This window comes from Berghia stephanieae, chromosome 5 (assembly GCF_034508935.2).
Source record: "Berghia stephanieae isolate SIO BIC M18660-M18661 chromosome 5, UCSD_Bste_1.3, whole genome shotgun sequence".
NCBI lineage: Eukaryota > Metazoa > Mollusca > Gastropoda > Nudibranchia > Aeolidiidae > Berghia > Berghia stephanieae.
Genome location: NC_088364.1, coordinates 61,904,188 through 61,925,739, shown reverse-complemented (window position 1 = coordinate 61,925,739; position 21,552 = coordinate 61,904,188). Strand labels below are relative to the sequence as shown.

The 21,552-nt window shown below is 34.9% G+C and overlaps 1 pseudogene across 1 annotated transcript; it reads left to right on the top strand.

Moving 5' to 3' along the window:
• Positions 1 to 8,364: 8,364 nt before the first annotated feature.
• LOC144974182 (UNC93-like protein MFSD11) lies at positions 8,365 to 14,918 on the top strand (annotated as a pseudogene). Its single transcript, XR_013645651.1, has 4 exons — positions 8,365 to 8,763; positions 10,579 to 10,641; positions 12,701 to 12,772; positions 14,242 to 14,918. The product of XR_013645651.1 is annotated as an UNC93-like protein MFSD11 (transcript).
• The last annotated feature ends 6,634 nt before the right edge of the window (positions 14,919 to 21,552 follow it).

The following is a 21,552-nucleotide window of genomic DNA, read 5'->3' as shown; positions in this document are numbered from 1 at the left end:
CTTAAATTGTAATTCTAGAACTTTTTACTATCCCATTTTCTTCCTTTTTACTGGCGCTGATATAACCTAAATGTGTTGCAAGCGCCGTAAAACCCTTAAAAACAAAAAAAACAAAAAACATATTTTTTTCCTTGTAAATCATCTCTCTGTTAGGCACTGTATTGTTTTGTTTACATATTATATATGATTTGTAAACATTTGAGTGTATTCCTCTTAGTTGGGACCTGTGCTTGTGTCTGGATGAGACTGTTACTGTTAGGTGATCTCAAACTAAGTACTTTGATAGTGTGCTCTGTCTTGGAATCTACAATTGTTTCCTATTTGAATAAATTCCCGTTTGTCTTACCTTTTCTTGGGTGCTTTAATTGTAATTCTATAACTTTTTACTTTCCCATTTTCTTCCTTTTTACTGGCGCTGATATGACCTTAATGTGTTGCCTGCGCTTTAAAACACTCAAAAACAAACAACAAAGACAATGATTAACTACATTAACAATCCAGTCACCACAGCAGGAAGTGAGTATACAAAATATGAATTTCAGAGATAGATCTCTCTCATTCATATTCATACAAAAGTAGGAACAGAATTATTAATTGAAATTGTCCGTGGAATTTTCAAAAGGAATGAAAGGGGAATACTAAACCACTGGAAGCTGTGGACTGTGAAAAAGGTGATGTTCAAAAATGAATGTAACAGTTTCAAGAAAGAACACCATACCGAACCACAGAATGTTTCTGGCCTGAAACCCTTCTTCAGCCAATAAACAGAAACAGTTCAGTAATGATGTTGATACATACATCACTTGAAATTTGGATAAACTGCAGGAAAGTATAAGGTACGTCTTGCCAGCAAAATCTAAGTCAAAACATGAACAAAGAGAAGCATTCACATTGGCAGTGGCAGGCTTTTGTTTACATGCTGACAAACCAATAAATAAAATTGTTATCGTTCAATGACATTTCATTGTTTATTATTTGATATTCTTTGTTCTTTTCTAACCTTTGCTTGTTACATTGCTATTTTTAAATTGATTAGACATATCACTGACTTGATAATTCACACTGTGTATTATTACTATATCACCTTTGCATTCATTATCGATGTTGAAAATATGAAGTCAAGTCAAACTACCTTTTTATGGTGTTGATTTTTATAGATTTATACATGCTTTCCCAGGATCATGTTACTTTTGGAATGTTGAAACTCACCATAGTCTTTGTTAACTCATAGAATAACATTTTGTGGAAAGTTACGTCACAATTGAGGGAATGCTTTTGCTACCGGATTCACTCCCTTTAGCAGTGAATGAGTAATATTTTCAAAGAACAATTTATACGGGGCAGGTATATCTCAGTCTTGTGGCTTTTTGTTTTCTATGACTATGAACTGCGATTTATGAAATTTATTCATTCATCCTCAAAATTTCTCATCCTTTCCTTATAGTTTTCTGTCCGTGTGTCAGAGCTGGCTGGACAGTTTGGGTTTTTTTTTTGCCGGGATTTTTAAATATATTTTAGGAGACTTGAAACAGATTCTTCTTCTTCTTCTTTTGGCTGCCGCATGCAAGGGTTTCCTGATTTCAGTGTTATGGAGTTTGGCCATTTCTATTCTCTTCCTAATTCTTGCTTTTGCTCCTTTTTAACGTTTTTAAAATGCTGTTTTCATTATCTCTTAAATTTAAATAAAAATTCCATAAGCTAAAGCCGTAAAATCTCTATGGTGACACACTATGGTACAATATTGACAAGAAAGAAGAAAATGGAGGTCATTCCTTCATTAGTTTTTGTAGAACGTTTGTCACAAAATTGTTATATTTTTTTATGTCAGACCTCCAAATTAGGTCGCAAAATGGGTATCAACACAGATAATTAAAATTTTTCACCATAAATGTTGTTTTTTAACCTATAATGACGATACAGAATGATTAAAAACGCCCAATATTGTTTTTTTTTTTTTAGAAAAGACCCAAACCGCCCGTTAAGTCTCTGACTCTGACTGTCACTCTTTTTTCTTTCTTTTCTAGCTATAAGCTATATTTCTTCACCACTTTTGACACGTGTCACGAAATATGTTAAATTGCCACAAAATATTATAATGTATACATACTGTCTAATTCCAAGTTTAAAAAAAAAAAACCCGATACATATAGAGATCAATACGTGACATTCCCAAGGTTAAACCCAACGTGCTGATTTGGTTATACTCGATATTGACATGAGTGTTTGCTGTCAGTAAGACAACCAATTGTTATCAATACTAATACTTATTATCTCTAACTTAAAAAATAAACAAATATAAAAATATGACCAGTTACTGAGTGATGATGCAATAATGATACTACAATGAAAATTTGTGTGATAAAAGAATTGAAGTGTTTTATATTTATTTTATCTTTTCAAGTAAGCAGGTCTGCCTCAAAGTGTTACATGTACCGTTGAAATAGCCTATATGTATGATTGTGTAGATCTATACCTTATATACACTTGTGTATGAGGTAAAGTCACCCAGCATCTAATCTATGGAGAACTATAATATAATACTTATAAATAAAGTATGTTGACCCTATCTACGTGGCGTCCTTTACTGGAGTAAATCTCGGTGGGGTTCCTGACTTCCCATCGTGGGAAGGGAGGCATTTACTGTGTCTTCTATCCCCTTATATCTGTTTTCCAACATGCTTTCTGTCTTTGTCTTGGGATGAGATTACTTGGTTTTGTCCTGGCCCTGGCCGGATTCCTTCTGAGAGGGAAACGGTCAAATATATAAACATTTGAGTGTATTCCTCATAGTGGGGACTGTGCTTGTGTCTGGATGGGACTTTTAAGTGATCTTGAACTCAGTACATTGATAGTGTGTTCTTGAAATCTACATCTGTTTCCTATTTGAAAACAGTACTTTGACAGTGTGCTCTTGGAATCTTAATCTGTTCCCTATTTGAACCAATTCCCCTTTGTCTCACCTTTTCTTTTGTGCTTTAATTGTAATTCTAGAACTTTTTACTATCCCATTTCCTTTTTACTGGCGCTGATATGACCTTGATGTGTTGCAAGCGCCGTAAAACCCTTAAAAACAAAAACAAAACAAACAATTCCGCTTTTCTTGATTGTAATTCTAGAACATTTTTCACAATCTAATTTCCTTCCTTTTTATTGGCGCTTCTATGACCTTAATGTGTTGCTAGCGCCCTAAAACACAGTTGAGCACAGTTATAATGAACATGCTTAACACAAATTGATGGAAATGTCGAATGTGTGGGACCCATTTTTTTAATCCTTATAATTTCAATAAGATAAAGCATTACTCTTATAAAGAACTACTTTCTTGGAATCTACATCTGTTCCCTATTTGTAGCATTCCCCTTTGTCTTAGTTTTCTTGTGTGCTTTTAATTACAAATTTATAATTTATTACCGTCCCATTTTCTTCCTTTCTACTGGCGCTGAAATGACCTAAATGTGTCACATGCGTCGTAAAACCCTTAAAAACAAAAACAAACAATATTTTGATGATGATTGTTGTTAGTATTGTGGTTATTATTATTATTGTTGTTGTTGTCATTATTATTATTATTACTAAGACTTTCATTATTACGTTACTATAATAACTATGCAAATTGTGATGATACGTGACATTGCAATATAGATATATAAATATTTTGACCACTTTGCTTGTTATTGAATTCTGAACTCTTAAGTTGAAGAGGGAAGTTGATGTATTTAGGATTTTTTTTTTTACTCGTCTTTAATATGACATTATAAGATGACTTTTTAAATTCTGCTACGCGAGTCGCATTTTCATCATTCAGAAATAACTGCCTTTTTTTTTTTTTGCCTTTTTTTTTTTTTGCCTTTTTTTTTGTTTATGGCAGAAATCCCGTTTCTACTCAGCTTATTTTATGGTTGTCTCTGAACAAAATTGTGTTAAAATTCACTGGGATTTCATCATAAAATGTGTGCATTATATCATTTTTTGTTCTTAACACCCTTTTAATTAATTAATTAATCTATTTTTTTCTCATCTGCACTCTGGGTGGGATTCCTGACCTCCTATAGTGGACAGGGAAGCATGAACTGTGTCTTCTATCCCTCTAGAGCTTTTATATCTTTATCATGCAACAAACACATACTCGCAAGCGCAAGCTCGCTGTGTTATTGGGCACGATAAAAATAGCTCATTTAATAAATACAAAGAGATGAAAGAATAGTAGATTCTCGGTACATTTTCACACTTTCGACTAAAAATTTAAAAAACACTTCCCCATGTCTTGTAAATCCCAACACAATAGCACTGAGTGGACGAGTTACTGGTTTTGTGGGTTTTCTTTTCTTTTTAAAAAAATTTCATCACTGCCTTATTCTGAGTAAGACACGTGTTGAAATATTTTTGGCCAGAAAACATGTCCTTCACTTCACTTGAAATAGCGATCGATTAAAATTTTTTAATGACCCTCGCCTTGTCAAAGACTCTCAAACGCGGGACTTGGAAGTCCCAGGTTTGAGATTGAGAAGTTTTTTATTTTGCCAATATGTGGGTCATTTAAATTGATCGATATTTGAAGGACGTGTTTTCTGGCCAAATTATTTAAATACGCGACTTACCAGAATACAGCAGTGAACGGGTTAATTGTAAAATCAAGTCATTTCCACCACTTAAGGTAATTGAATCGTTTTTCACTTAAAGTTTAAGAAACTTCCACAACTTTTATAATATAGCAATCTCTCTTCAAAACATTCCTTCTCTCTCTCTCTCTCTCTCTCTCTCTCTCTCTCTCTCTCTCTCTCTCTCTCTCTCTCTCTCTCTCTCTCTCTCTCTCTCTCTCACTTTTCATCAATCAAATATGTGTTGCCAAACGTTGATGGTGCTGCTTGTAGTGTCTCTCCTACTCCTCTTCCTCTACATCATAATCGTTCTTATCTAAGCATAATAGCAAATAAACGATTCCGTTCCCACGACGTTGAACGACGTGGAAGAAAGCAAAGATCTGTCCTCAGAGTCTTAGGACAGATCGTCGTTTCTTCCACGTCGGTCGATCGTTCGTTGTAGGTTGGGAATGTGATCATTAACTTGTGAATAATATAATTATCACTGTGTTATTTTGTCTTTGTATTAAATGCTGAATATTTCTATCTTGTCTGCCTGCAAAGTAACAACTTTGAACACTTGGCAGGTTTCGTGGGAAACTCTTATAACGCTGGATTATTGTGTAACTTATATATTTTTGTATTTGCTACCTTTGACTTTGATGGAAAAACAATAAGTTAATATAATATACGATTCTTACACTCTTGCTTTTTGGAATTCTGGACGTGTTACTTCTCAACCGCTGCACGAGCGTATGAGTACGTGTTGGGAACTAAGTTTGAATTCCAAAAGGTAAGCGTGTAAGTGTAAGAAATAATTTATTCTACCCCTCAATGAATTATGATTTCGTCATCTTTGAATAAAAGACATGTTCAAAGATACTTAAATGAAACCTCTTTTTAAAGAATCGAATTTTTAGTGAAATTTAGCATTTGATAATCTGACGTCACAAATGATTATTTAAAACTGATATTTTATTACGCGTCACTATTGAGGGAGAGGGGTGGAATAATAATAGTCCTTATTCCCCCAGTGGTATTATTGTATTATACTTTTGATGAAATAATGGGTACTTTTCATTATTATCTTTTGGTAGTCATATTAAAACATTTCAATGGTTATTCTTCTTTTGCTTTCATTTATTTTTCTTTGGATGGTGTTGGTGCTAGATGTACATATTTGCAGGTCTGATAACCGAATGCAATAATGAGCTTAAATTTGATTTTGGTGTAAGGGACAATATTTTTTGTTGGTGTTGTAAGAGTATTTTCAATATAACAATAAGCCCATGACAATTTGGGTTATCAGATCTGTTAAGAAGTACACCTCGTGTTGGTGGCATTTTTATCTTTGTTGCTGGTTAGAACTTTTTACTATCCCATTTTCTTCCTTTTTACTGGCGCTGATATAACCTAAATGTGTTGCAAGAGCTGTAAAGCCCTTAAAAACAAACAAAAACATGGGTGGGGTCTTATGACTTGCCTAGGTGGGCGAGGAGGCACTTACTGTCTATCCCTCTATATCTATTTTCCTACACGCTTTTCGTCTTTTTCTGTCTTTGTCCTGGCCTTGCCCAGTTACTCTAGCTGGGAGGGAAACAGTCTAATGTATATTTAGAGAGTTGGGAGATGATATTGTCTTGTAAATCATCTCTCTGTTATGCACTGTATTATTTTTTGTTATCATATATATGATTTGTAAATGTTTGAGTGTATTCCTCTTAGTAGGGACCCGTGCAAGTGTCAGGATGACTACATATGTTCCCTATTTGAACCAATTCCCCTTTGTCTTACTTTTTCTTGGGTGATTTATTTGTAATTCTAGAACTTTTTACTATCCTGTTTTCTCCCTTTTTACTGGCGCTGATATGATCTAAATGTGTTGTATTGTAAGCGCTTAAAAAGAAAACAGAAACATGGGCGAGGAGGTCACTGCTGCCTTGTCTTCTATTTCTATCCACCTATATTTCATTCTGGGTGGGGATCCTGACCTCCCATAGTGGGCAGGGAGGTACATGCTGTGTCTTCTATCCCACCATACCCGTTTTCCAATTGTTTTCTGTCGTTGTCTTGGAATGAGATAACTTGGTTTTGTCCTGACCCTGGCTGGGAGGGAAACAGTCAAATGCATAGTTATTGTTTTGGGAGATGATATTTTTTTCCTTGTAAATCATCTCTCTGTTATGTATTATTATGTTTGTTATTTTAATGTATAATGTAAGCATTTGAGTGTATTCCTCTTTGTTGGATTTTGTGCTTGTGTCCGGATGAGACTTATAGGTGATCTCAAACTAAGTACATTGCTGGTTTGCTCTTGGAATCTGCATCTGATCCCTATTTGTTCCCAGTTCCCCTTTGTCTTCCTTTCTCTTGGGTGCTTTAATTGTAATTCTAGAACTTTTTACTATCCCATTTTCTTCCTTTTTACTGGCGCTGATATAACCTAAATGTGTTGCATGCGCCGTAAAACCCTTAAAAACAAAAAACAAACTATATTTCATTTCCCAGATTGCTTTCTATTTTTGTCTTAGTCCTGACTGGAGTATAAATGTTTGAGGGGGGAAGTAGTCAAATGTATGGTAGGGTATTAGTTTTAAGAGAGAATATATATATATAGTCGATTTTTGTACTTTTTGAGATTTTCCATCCATGAGACATGATGAAATGTAAATTTTATTTAAGCATCAATTGGCACAAAAATTTCCCAAGGTTTGTACGAATTTGAAGATTAAATTGTGATAAAATAATAAATAATTAAGGACAATCACATTGTATTTTGTCAAGATGGTTGTTTCGATACTGATCGCTCACCTCTTCAGTTGACGATAAATCTGCAGTTGCGCAATGAGGGGTGGAGGAGCGGTAGTGGTAGATAAAAATAGTACTAATACTAATAATAATAATATTGATGATGATAATAGTAGTAGTAGTAGTAGTAGTAGTAGTAGTAGTAGTAGTAGTAGTAGTAGTAGTAGTAGTAGTAGTAGTAGATAATAATAATAATAATATTAATAATAATAATAATAATAATAATAATAATAATAGTAATAATGATAATGATAATTATAAAAATAATGATAATAATAATAATAACAATAATAATGATGATGATGATGATGATGATGATGATATTTATCGGTGTTGGAGAAATCTTTGGTACGTGTTCAGCACTTTATAGTTTCATTTAAAAAAAAAAAGAAAAAAATGTGAGCTTTTATATAGCGCAATATCCACTAAAAGTGCTCAAAGCTCTTTACAAAGGTTCTCTGACCAACAGCAAAACATAACGTGTAGAACGAGATATGACGCCTGTTAGACGATTTTACATTTTTTTTGACAGAGACAATGTTGTTTACAGCCACATACTCATTTTACACCTGAGTACAGTGAGAGAATGTGAATAAAGAGCCTTTTCCAAGTACTCAACGATGCGCAGAGCGAGGCTCGAACCCAGGACCCTCCGATACAAAAACGAGTGTCATACCACAAGACCACATAGCCGCACATCGATGTGTAGTGCAGAAAAAATGATTAAATACATGTCTAGAAACTGGGTGGGGTCCTTTGACCTCCCATGGTGGGCAGGGAGGTCACTTGCTGTGTCTTTTGTCTCCCTATATATCACTTTTCCTACTTGCTTTCTGTCTATATCTTGAAATAAGATCACTCTCATCATCATCATCATCATCATCATCTCTCTCTCTCTCTCTCTCTCTCTCTCTCTCTCTCACACACACACACACACACACACACATACACACACATACTCTCTCTCACACACACATACTCTCACACACACACACACATTCACTCACACACAAATACACACACAAACAGTCACAGGCACTCACACAGAGACACACAGTATGTACATACACACATATAATCACACTCAAACTCAGACACACACACACATACTCATAAACACACTAAGACACACACATACACACAAGCGCATGCTTTCAGATAATCCTTTAATCAACCCATCTAATGTAACCTATCTTATAATTTCAGGAGGGTTACTCTTTGGACTGCTTGGTAAAAAAACCAACGCCTATGGTCGTGACATCATCGTCATGTTAGGCTACATCGCACACATGGGTGCTTTCTACATCGCTTTCATCAATTTACCCGAACAGTCTCCTGTGGTGGAGACTGGTGCTGCCACCTACATCGTTTCAAAGTGAGTCACTTTTTTTTGTTTCTTTTTGTCCTAAGTTAAATACTAAGCTGTTGGAAGCTGTGGACTACAAAAATAAAAATATACAAAAAATGGACAAAAGCTCAAAACACAATTAACGAAACACTTTAGTATTTCATTTTTTTTCGTTTTTTATTGACAAAGGGAAACCCGAAACATCCACATTATCTGTAAACGTAAATTAAATGTAAGCTTCCATTCAATTTTATTGTTGTTATTTATTTCTTTAAACTTCAAGCAGCAACATTTGAAGACCGCCAAGGGGAAAAAGCAGATGTCACAAAATATAATTTTATGAGTTATGCCCCTTAGCATATCTTTCATTTGTGAAATATGAAAATATTAATTTACTGATGAAGGTACCAATATGACAACAAAGAGGGCAGAAAGAAAAACCAACAAAAAAATTATAAAACATATAGAGAGTAAAAGACTTCCATCCAAACTTTAAAATTTTATTTTCTCAAAACAGAGTCAATGTGATATGAGTTCATTCCCTGTGCATCCATGGGGATGAATATAATCAAGTTATTTAGTTGTAGCATTTTTGACAAATTAAGAAGTAAGTACTAGTGTAAGATAAAGATCTGGAAAAACATGTTGTTCATATGAATTAGTCCCATACGAAGTAGAAAGAAAATACAAAGAAAAACAAACATCCTCAAAAATCAGTTTTTTTAAATGGGTTTTATTTCGTCCCATACGAAGTAGAAAGAAAATACAAAGAAAAAAAAACATCCTCAAAAATCATTTTTTTAATGGGTTTTTTTTCTACGTTGTCTGGCACTATTTCATACACTGTTTTATAAACAGTTTCATACACACTGTTTCATAAACAGTTTCATAGATACTGTTTCATACACACTTCCATATGCAGTTTCATACCACTGTTTCATATACAGTTTCATACACACTGTTTCATATACAGTTTCATACACACTGTTTCATATACTGTTTCATATACAGTTTCATACATACTGTTTCATATACAGTTTCATGCACACTGTTTCATACGCTGTTTCATAAACAGTTTCATACACGCTGTTTCATAAACAGTTTTATACACACTGTTTCATAAAAACAGTTTCATACACACTGTTTCATACACTGTTTCATAAACACTGTTTCATACACTGTTTCATACACACTTTTTCATACACGGTTTCTTACACACTATTTCAGATCGTTACAGCATTTTTGTTATTTTAAAAAAAGTGATGACCAATTCCACAGATTAACATTCACACGAGGTGATAATGTTAAAACATTTATCAATACCAGATGTTCTACCAATGAGTTCGATAGAATTTATTTGTCTAGCTTACTGTCAGGACATGGAAGGCACCTGATTTTAATACAAAAAAATGTTGAAACAATAAATGCTTTCAAATATGCGGTTGATAGAGAACTATCAAATTAAGAAATTAATGACCAGGCACTGGTGTAAGATAAAGATCTGAACAATTATAATAATATTAATAATAATAATAATGATAATGATAATAATCATAATGATAATAATAAGAAAAATAACAATAATAATAATAATAATGATAATAATAATAATAATAATAATAATAATAATAATAATAATAATAATAATAATAATAATAATAATAATAATAAAGGACATTTGTTGAGCGCATGCCATGAACCAATCATCTCAGTTATGATACAATGTGATATGATATGATAATATTAATCAATTATGTTGGATTACATATTTTTTTTCTCACGTTTAACATCACATATTTTTCTCTTTCTTCCCCCCCCCCCCCCCCCCCCCCCCCTCCCCAGTCAATATATAGCCATTTTAGGCAGTTTCCTCCTGGGTTTTGGGACAGTAGTTTTAACACTCAGGTAAGTTATAATATTAATAATAATGATAATAATAATAATAATAATAATAATAATAATAATAATAATAATAATAATATAATAATAATAATAATAATAATAATAATAATAATAATAATAATAATAATAATAATAATAATAATAATAATAATAATAATAATAGTAATTATGTTCAGAAGGTTTATTTTTAGGCAATTGCCAATATAACTCATTCTTTAACATATAATTTCAAATTAATAAATCAATACAGGAAAATCAACAATAAACCAGAGAAAACAGAATTAGTGATATTTAGAAAAATGTCTTGTTTGGGAAAATTGGTGTAAAAAAAAAAAAGCAGAGATAGACAATGGACAAGCTCAATGGTCACACGTCTCAGGACACGAATTGGAGAGATGGATGCGACATTGGACAGGCTATGTCACACGTCTCAGGACACGAATTGGAAAGATGGATGCGACAATGGACAGGCTATGTCACACATCTCAGGACATGAATTGGAGAGATGGATGCGACAATGGACAGGCTATGTCACACGTCTCAGGACACGAATTGGAGAGATGGATGCGACAATGGACAGGCTATGTCACACATCTCAGGACACGAATTGGAGAGATGGATGCGACAATGGACAGGCTATGTCACACGTCTCAGGACACGAATTGGAAAGTGGATGTGACATTGGACAGGCTATGTCACACATCTCAGGACACGAATTGGAGAGATGGATGCGACATTGGACAGGCTATGTCACACGTCTCAGGACACGAATTGGAAAGATGGATGCGAGAATGGACAGGCTATGTCACACGTCTCAGGACACGAAATGGAGATGTGGATGAGACAAACATCAACTTTCTGAGACGATCAGAGGGTAGGGAGGATTGGAGATTCATGATCGTCAATGTCTGTCTCAGAAATGGCACCATATATAATGATGATGATAAAATGTCTGTTGTTGATTACTAGTGTTTTCATTGATTTTATTTATTCCAAAATTATTCGATTTTAGTTGAAAAGCTTAGATAAAAGGAGAGAGGTGGGGAAATTGGCTATATGTTATCCACCATCTTAAAATGGTATTATGTTGACTAGAAGTGGATACCAAGACCTGATTTTTGGATAACCTGACAGGAAATACCAATTTTTGTTTATCTTACAATGTATCAAATCATATCAATTCTCAACCATAATTTGTAGCTACCCTAATTACGCCATTAAATTCCGTCATAAATGAAGCTCCCAGAACATCACAACTCAAATCCAGATATGCCTTTTACCACTCAGAACTTTAAAAACTTCGGTATTGGGGAAGCCTGAAGGGAATACCATGCCTGAGGGAGGTGGGTCGGGGAATCAAAAACCAAACAGAATTTATGCCAGGCTTCAGGAATGGCAATCGACAGCAGTGAGTCGCCTCAAACCGACTACTGACAGGCCGTGGCAGGATTGCTGCAAACATGCATCGATGGGGTCTGAGGGAGTCAGCCAACTGTTCCCACTGTCAGGGAATGCCAGAGACAGCAGACCACATAATCTTACACTGCCCTGTGACGAGATTGGCAGGAGGTTTTGAGGCTGTCCTCAACTGCAGTGACGAATTTAAAGACTGGCTGGAGACTTCCAGTGTGGAGATGTAGCCAAACGCTACGACTACTACTACTACTATTACTACTACTTCCACTACTACTACTACTACTACTATTACTATTACTACTACTACTACTATATTTGTAGCTATGAATTCAATTTCCTGCACCCAGTTCACCTGACATAATACTATTTTGAGACGGCGGGTCTTTGCTTCTTCTTACCATTATCATGGTAAATAGGAATAATTCCGCCAAAAGTGGAAGAGTTGGCAGGTATGCATAAAACCTATGGAGCTGTAGTTTATCCTGATTTCTATAGCATGAAATGGACAACAGAAATTGCAGTTGAGATTTTTTCCCCGAACCCCCCTGTCCACCTAGCAGTAAATAGGTAACTGGGTCTGTTATATCTGGTGGAAAGTACTTTGTTTGATATTATTTTTGATAATTTGTCTTTACCATATCTTCAGATTTTCTCCTTGCTGGGACTCATCTATCCTGAGGACAGCTCACCAGCATTTGCTCTTTTTAAATTTGTTCAGGTAACAAAATCCAACAGTTTTTGGAATTTCAAGACTTTTATTTTTAAATCATGTTACAAGTTCAAATTTTTAAAGTTTATTTATGGTTTATAGGCGTTTGCCAACACAAAGAGAATAACATTAAATAAATGGAAAGTATATAAGATTTTAAATGTGTAAAAGTAATAAGATAAAATATAATTAAGCAATGAAAAGATAAAATAAAATACTTAAAATTATTATTGATAACCCAAACAAAAAATTCTCTCGTTCTCTCTATTCGTTTTATTTCTAAGAAATTGGTTGGAAATAAAATGATCTCCCTTTTCTTTGGAAACAATAGATATTACCAAATGAAGAAATGCAAAATCAAAACAAAAACTATTTAATACGGCACAAACCAATTTGATCTTCAGGCTTTATGCTAGCTTTCTTTAACTGTCTTGTTTTGCTTAAGTTATTGCTGTGTCTCCAGAGGTGGACAATTTCGAAATAAAATTTGTATCATTTACTTGCAACAATGAAAACTTCACAAATATAGAAGGTGAAATGATCAAAATAACTAATGTTTTTTTTGGAAGGAGTTAAAAAGCCCGTGGGACACTTAAAGCCCATATGGAAACTTCAATATTATGGTCAAACGTATAAATAAATCGTAAAAATAACATAAAACAAATATAAAGCAACGTTTGAATAAAGCTTGAATAAAACTGAATACAATAGCTTTGAAAATGAACAAAGCACATAAAGTTTTGAGCTCAAAATCCTTCTTCAGCCAATAACAAAAAACAATTGAAACTTTGTTAATTTTTATTTTTATATTTGGTGAAGAAGGGTTTTTAGCCTGAAACGTTCTGTGTTTGGTATTTTGTTCTTTTTTGAAATTTTTATATTCATTTTGTCAATTACTTTTTACAGTCCACAACTTCTAGCACCTTTGTATTACTCAACCAATGTTTTATACTATAAACAGCTTTGAGAAGAATTATATAACCTTACACTTCGTTGAAGATAGGATTTCCCATGTCTCTCTCTGTTTTTAAATAATAGCTCTGCCACAAACTCTCTTTGTTTTTAAATAATAGCTCTACCACAAACTCTCTTTGTTTTAAATAGTAGTTCTGCTACAAACTCTCTCTTTCTCTCTCTCTCTCTCTCTCTCTCTCTCTCTCTCTCTCTCTCTCTCTCTCTCTCTCTCTCTCTCTCTCTCTCTCTCTCTCTCTCTCTGTTTTTAAATAAACGCTCTGCCACCAACTCTCTCTGTTTTTAAATAATAGCTCTGCCATCAACTCTCTCTTTGTTTTTAAATTATAGCTCTGCCACCAATTCTCTCTTTGTTTTTAAATAATAGCTCTGCCACAAACTCTCTCTGTTTTTAAATAAAAGCTCTGTCACAAACTCTCTCTTTGTTTTTAAATAATAGCTCTGCCACCAACTCTCTCTTTGTTTTTAAATAATAGCTCTATCACAAACTTTCTCTCATATTTCAGTCTATCGCAGCAGCCGCAGGATTTTACTACAGCAATGTCCTAGTATTGAAATGGCAGCTGTTGATATTAGTGGTGACGGGGACTATTGGGACCTTGACCTTCAATGTGGTGGAATGGGAAAGCACGAGAGCCAGGCGGTCCGGCTACTCTACCATTTGACAAGAAGAGGATGGAGATCACAAGTTCTTACAATGCAATTAACCGATTGTTTATGTATTTGTTACCGACTGCCCTAAACGGGTCTTATGTCAAAGTGAATATATGCCATAAAGTGAACTTAAGAGTTAAAATAATCAGAAACATAAAATTATTTTTTTTTTGCATTTTTATGAACCAATTTATATTTGTTCATGAAAATGTATAACATGAGAATGAAGTGGCCAAGTAGTCAAGGCTGTGACTACTGAGGTTCAAGCCCCGCTTCAGGAACTTTAGATTTTTTCCTTAGGCAAGATTATTAACCCTCAACTTTCTCATTTGGGGCAACATGGGTGATTCCTATTGACACCAGACGTTTGGTTGACAGATTATCGTGCCATTTACCATTTTTTTCCACTTTCTTGTATGTTGTCATCAAATCGTGTGATTTATTGGCGAAAGCCTAAGATTGAATAAACTTTGAACCTATATTCTTTCTTGGAATGCTTAGGCGACGGCAACTAAGAATGTCGCACAGAAGGGTGTAATTTAATTAAATTTAAATTTTTATTTAGAATTGAATTATTGGAGAAACATAAAAAGCTAACCCAAGTCTTCTATTATTCACTTTAGATTCGGTTTTCAGCATGCAAGTCAACCTGACATAATTCTGTTTTGAGGCCATGGGTTACTATGGAGTATGTTGATCATCTGTGTGTTGCTTGGACAACCTCCCATGGTGGCCAGGAGGTCACGCTATGTCTTCTATCCCCTTATGTCCGTTTTCTCAATTGTTTTCTGTCTTTGTCTTGGAATGGGATTACTTAGTTTTGTCTTATCGCTGGTCAGAGTCTTTGACTAGGCGTAGGAGGGAAACAGTCAAATGTATAGCTATGTTTTGGGAAATGATATTTTTTTCCTTGTAAATCATCTCTCTGTTATGTATTGTTAATTTTTTTTTTTGTTTTAAATATGTAATGGTTTGTAAACATTTGAGTGTATTCCTCTTAGTGGAGGCCAGTGCTTGTGTTTGGATGAGACTTTTAGGTGATCTCAAACTAAGAACACTGATAGTGTGCTCTTGGAATCTACATCTGGTCCCCTTTGTCTTACTTTTTCTTGTGTGCATTCAATTGTAAATCTATAATTTTTTTGACTTTCCCGTCTTCTTCCTTTTAGTGGTGCTGAAATATGTAAAAGCCTTAAAAACATCAAACTTGGTTGCATGAGAAAATGGCGTATCTATCAAGAGATCTCTTATTTTGTAGTCTATGCCATGAGTTCTTTCTCTTCTTTTTTTTTTTTTTTTTTTTATGAAAGGGTATATATATCCCAAATGTCTCTATAATTTGAACTCCCAATGTTATTGGTTCATTGGAAAAATGCAAGAATTTTTTTGTGACAAACAGCCTTGAAGAAAAGAAATGAATGGAAATCAACTCTTGTCATTGATTTGGTAGATTTGCACATCACATTCACTGCGCAAAATCATCTCATCTGTATCGCAAAATCCTTTTGATTTCTATTTATAGCATAGCTGCCAACTTTTCAAAAATAAAATAAGGAACGCCCATTTGGTCCGGGATGAGGCGACGACATGTGTCCCCCCCCCCCCCCCCCCCCCCCCCCCTTCCCTACACACACACTTTCATCGAATCACAACATATAAAAGTCAGCCTTTTAATTATTACTACTAACACTGACAAGTTTGAGATGGCAGAGGCTCGTCCAAATGTTGCTTAAGTACCGGGTATAGTTCCAGCACATTTAAATCGTTGTGAAAAGACAATTTCCACAATGAGATCAAAATTTCAGAACAGACAAAATAAAGAAAGAATTCAACTGCCTTAACTTTGATAAGGACCAATACACAAGCACAATTGTAAAATAAATGAAATAACTTTGGATGTTTAAAAGGTAAAAAGTAGGCGATTGCATATATCTTTCATGTAACACAATGGTCTTTAAGTAGTGGTAGTATGTAATAGTAGTTGTAGTAAATTGAACCTCTAAATATTGGAGAATTCCTACCTCTTTACTTTGACATTATAAACACAACTAAAAATGGAGTATACTTATTTCTCTTGAACCTAAACCGTTGTAAAAGCTTACTTGAAAAAAAAAAAAAAAAGAATCAGATCAACATTTTTTTAAAGGGATTGAATTTTTATTTCATAAATTAGCAATGACTATCCCGCACAAATCTTTGGGCCTCTTTTTCGCTCACGAAGTGCCCAAAATCGCGACAAAATATGGGACGAAGCCGTTTGGTATATGCTATTTTAAAAAATTAATTACGACGCTGTTTATCAATGAATATGACTGAAAGTTGGCACACAGTTAGAAAAAAGGTCATTTTAGATTATGTCAAGCGACAAAACTCGTACGATTACCAGAAGACCGTTAAAAATAGATTTTTACTCTTTGGAGTACAATATTTCTAAAACTAACGGGCGTGTAGGTTTTGTCGCTGACAAGGTAATACATGAACATTTCTTCTTTTAGGTTGTAAAATTTCATATGAATATGACGAGTACTTTTCCCGTATTTTTCAAAACACTATCCTAATTTGTTCTTCATTTGTAAAAGACAAAGCCATTTTTACTCTTTGGAGTAAAATATTTCTAAAACTAACGGGCGTGTAGGTTTTGTCGCTGACAAGGTAATACATGAAAATGTCTTCTTTTAGGTTGTAAAATTTCATATGAATATGACGAGTACTTTTCCCGTATTTTTCAAAACACTATCCTAATTTGTTCTTCATTTGTCCTACAGCCCGAATCACAAGTTCAAAGCGATTTGGCATCAAACAGCGGCTGAGCGAGTCGTGGCAAAGCGCTTTCTGATTGGTTGACCTCGTTTTAAAGTTCATGACTAGTCAAAATGTCTGCGCGGTCTCACTGGCAGAGGGGTGTTTATCGTCTGCCATTGCGTTTGGGTTCAATAAACAGCTGATAATTTGACTGTTTAATTTACAAGAATTTAATAAATTATAATGTTAAAAGTTTTCGATTGCAATATGATCTACAATCTCAGCATGGGTTTAATTATTGTGTTCCAAGTCACGTTCTATCAGTAACCTTTTGTCCCCTTGTCCAATTTCTCTTTTCCTTCTATATTTCTTTTGTTTACGTACGCAATCCCCCCCCCCCCCCCTCCTCTCTCTCTCTCTCTCCCCTCTCTCTCTCTCTCTCTCTCTCTCTCTCTCGTGTGTGTGTGTGTGTGTGTGTGTGTGTGTGTGTGTTTATATATAAGTTAGAACTCTTCTAATGTTTTCATCATATTCTCTATCAAATTTGCCATAAAATTACCAAATTTCGATCTTTTAATCCACTTATTACGCAAGATACAACCAAAGGTCGAAAAAAATGCCGAAAAAGCGTCCCATATTTTCGCGTTTTTTTTCCTCTTTGCGGGTCATCCAAATAAATGACACCTTTGAAACTGCATAGCTTGTTTATTTATGAATGGATTTTCAAAATTCAAAAACATTTTTACTCAGTGGAGATAGGGCTTTGATTTCAGACAAAAATTTTCCACAAAAAGAGAAAAAAACATTTTTCATAGTCATTGCTACATAAATCAATAAATGGATATAATCATTGTAATGTTTAATCTACAGATTTATATAAAACAATATCCACTAAACGTGCTCAAAGTACTTTACAAGGGGCTCAAACCAATAGCAACATATAACTCGTCGGACGAGACATGACACCTGTAAGACGATTTTGCAATTTTTTTTACGACAGAGAAATTGCTGTAAAAACCAAATACTCATTTTACACCTCAGTACGATGACATAATGTGATTAAAGAGCATTTTCCAAGGACTCAACTAACTATGCGCCACCTAGAGTGTGGTTCGAACCCTGGACCTTCTGCCCGAAGGCGAGGGTCATACCACAGGACCACATAGCATCAGATAGGTAAAACTAATATTATAATTTAAAAAATTGAGCTTTTATATAGTGCAATATCCACTAAACGTCCTCAAAGCACTTTACAAGGGGTCCCTGGTAACAGCAACATTTAACATTTAGGACGGGACATGACGTCTGTTAGGCGATATTATTTATTTTTCGGATAGAGACAACGCTGTTAACGGCCAGGTACTCATTTTACACCTGAGTACGATGAGAGAATGTGATTTAAGAGCATTTTCCAAGGACTAAACTAACTATGCGCCACCTAGAGTGTGGCTCGAACCCTGGACCTTCTGCCCGAAGGCGAGGGTCATATCACAGGACCATATAGCCGCAGGTAGGTAAAACGAGGTGTGGCACAGCAGGTGGCTATGAGGTATGGATAATCTTAACACTTTTCTAGATGCTATTGCAGAAGACAGGGATCTGTTCTTATCTCTTGTTGCTTCAAAGTTCTATTGAAATTGCTAAAGGAGAATCATGTCGAATATATGTATAGGTGAAAGATTATTTCTACTAATGATGATTTACATGGTTGGTATAACTAGATGTGGCACATCATGTATGTAACTATAATAGCATGGATAATCACCTTTTACACCTTTCTAGATGCTATTGCAGAAGAGAGGTGTCTCTCTTGTCATCTCTTTGTGGCTCAATTTTTAATTATTATTATTATCTTTTTTTTTTTTTTTTTTTTTTTTTTCTAAATAGAATATGTCGAATAGTGTGGACAGGTAAAAGATTATCTCTACTAATGACGATTTACCTGGTAGGTAAAATTAGGTGTGGCCCAGCATGTGACTACAGTAGTATGGATAATCCTAACACCTCTCTCACTCTAGATGCTATCGCAGAAGACAGGTTAGGTGTCTGTAATCTTCTTCATTTGCTACAACGTTACATTGAATATTACTAAGGATGATCTGTTGAATGCATATGTTCAATACCGCAGCGGCTATGTGGTCTAGTGGTATGGCACTCGCTTTCGGATTGGATAGTCCTGGGTTCGAGCCTCGCTGGGCGCATAGTTGAGTCCTTGGAAAAGGCTCTTAACGCGCATTCTCTCACCGTACTCAGGTGTAAAATGAGTACCTGGCCGTTAACAGCGTTGTCCCTGTCCGAAAAAAAATTGCAATCTCGCTAAATAGGCGTCATGTCTCGTTCTATATGTTACGTGTTGCTGTTGGTCAGGGACCCATTGTAAAGCGATTTGAGCACATTAAGTGGATATAGAGCTATATAAAAGCTCAATTTTTTTTTCTTATTTATAGGTGTGAATAGTGTGAACAGGTAAAAGATTATCTCTACTAATGACGATTTACCTGGTAGGTAAGACTAGGTATGGCCCAGCATGTGACTACAGTAGTACGTATGGATAATCCTAACACCTCTCTCACTCTAGATGCTATCGCAGAAGACAGGTTAGGTGTCTGTAATCTTCTTCCTTTGCTTCAACGTTACATTGAATATTACTAAGGATGATCTGTTGAATGCATATTATGTTCAATACCGCAGCGGCAATCGTTTAAAGGAAATCGAGGTGACCTGGAATCACCTAAAGAGAGCTGTTAGAGAAGATGGTCCAGGAAAGAGCTAGATAGAGGAACGTCGTTGATGGTTTATGCTCAAGGCCATATTATGTTCAGGAGTTAATGCTGAGGCTCCATGGGGAGCCCAAGATCTTAAGTACGTAAGGAAGGATCGAATGGACATGTACATTTTCGTTCAAGTGATCCATTAAAATTTTAAAAAAAGGGCATTAAAAATCATGAATAGTAATATTCACTAAGTGTGCCCAAAGAAAACTCGTCCTTCAACTATCAATCGATTTAAACGACCCTCATCTTGGAAAAAAAAATCCCCTCCTAAACATGGGGGCTAAGGAAAGCTTCGCGAAGTCCCAGGTTTGAAAGTTTTTGCCAAGATGAGGGTCGTTTAAATCGATCGATATTTGAAGGACAAGTTTTATGGCCAAAATTTTTTTAAAGACACATTTTTCCAGAGAATGATAGTTAACTCGTAATTTATATCTTCACTGGTGAGATGCTAATCTGTGACAATAAGATTCTAAGAAACCTTGATAAATTAGTAACTGGTTCTAAACTATCGGAAAAATGGCGGGCGCCCTTATGAAATACTTCTCCGACGAGCATAAACCTGTATCCAGAGGAGAAAAACATAAATCTGATTATGACGTGTGAAAAAGTTCTAGCCAGCATGAAGAATAAAAAGTACCTATTTTCTTTGTTTAGAACCAAGCTACTGGTTGCTGGGCGGACGTGACATCAGACTATTGAATCCTATTCAGGAAGTGCCATCCCAGTCGCTGCTTTGTCCAGTCAGTAGGCTTCCCACAGTTCTAGAATACGAGGCGATATGACATACTAGGTACTACAGATTTAAGTACCGTGCTAGGAGGTACTGCTATGTTTCCGCCAGTCTCTTAACTCGCTCCTAGAGATTTTTGCTACTTATCGAAATTGGAAAAAATATATTAAAACCTGAGCACATGCATAGATAGTTTTAGTCAACTATCATTAACATGCAAAAAGTAAAACATGAGCTTTGATACTACGCCTATAATTTGCCTCAGAAAAATGTAATAAATGGGCATGGGGTAAAAGGCACCCCGAGTAAACTACGGATATAGTCGGTGTTAGGGTTGAGTGAGTTAATGGTTGCCAGTTTAGCGTATTGCAATGCCAATTCCACCTCTCTCCATATTGCTTTATTTATCATATTTCAAAAAAACAAAACAAAAATGAAAAAGAGAGAGAGTGTGTGTGAGACAGAGTGGCGGTTCTAGCCTATTTATAGTGGTCGGGCAAAGATGAGTCGGTCATATATATATATATTTTTTTTTTTTGTTTTTTTTTTTTTTTGTTTTGTCTTGTTTGTTTGTTTGTTTTGTTCGCCTTAAAAAAAAAATTATTTCAACCACAAATAATCACATTCACAATGCAATGACAATACCAGTAGATTTTAATTATTCCAAACGTAATCAAAAATGAATCACGAAAGAGAATACAACAAAAAATTAAAGCGAAGAGACATAATGCGACAACACCTTCACAATACAAGTCCATCTCGTTCACTCGAAAAATTAAAGAGATGCTTTAATCCCTCAACTGCGAGATTAATATTTCTGTTACATTACTGGTTTTCAGTAGTACGTAGTAACTGTAAAGTTTTTATCGAGAAGCAACAACAGCGATATGACTCGAGTTTCATTCAGAGCTCAAATT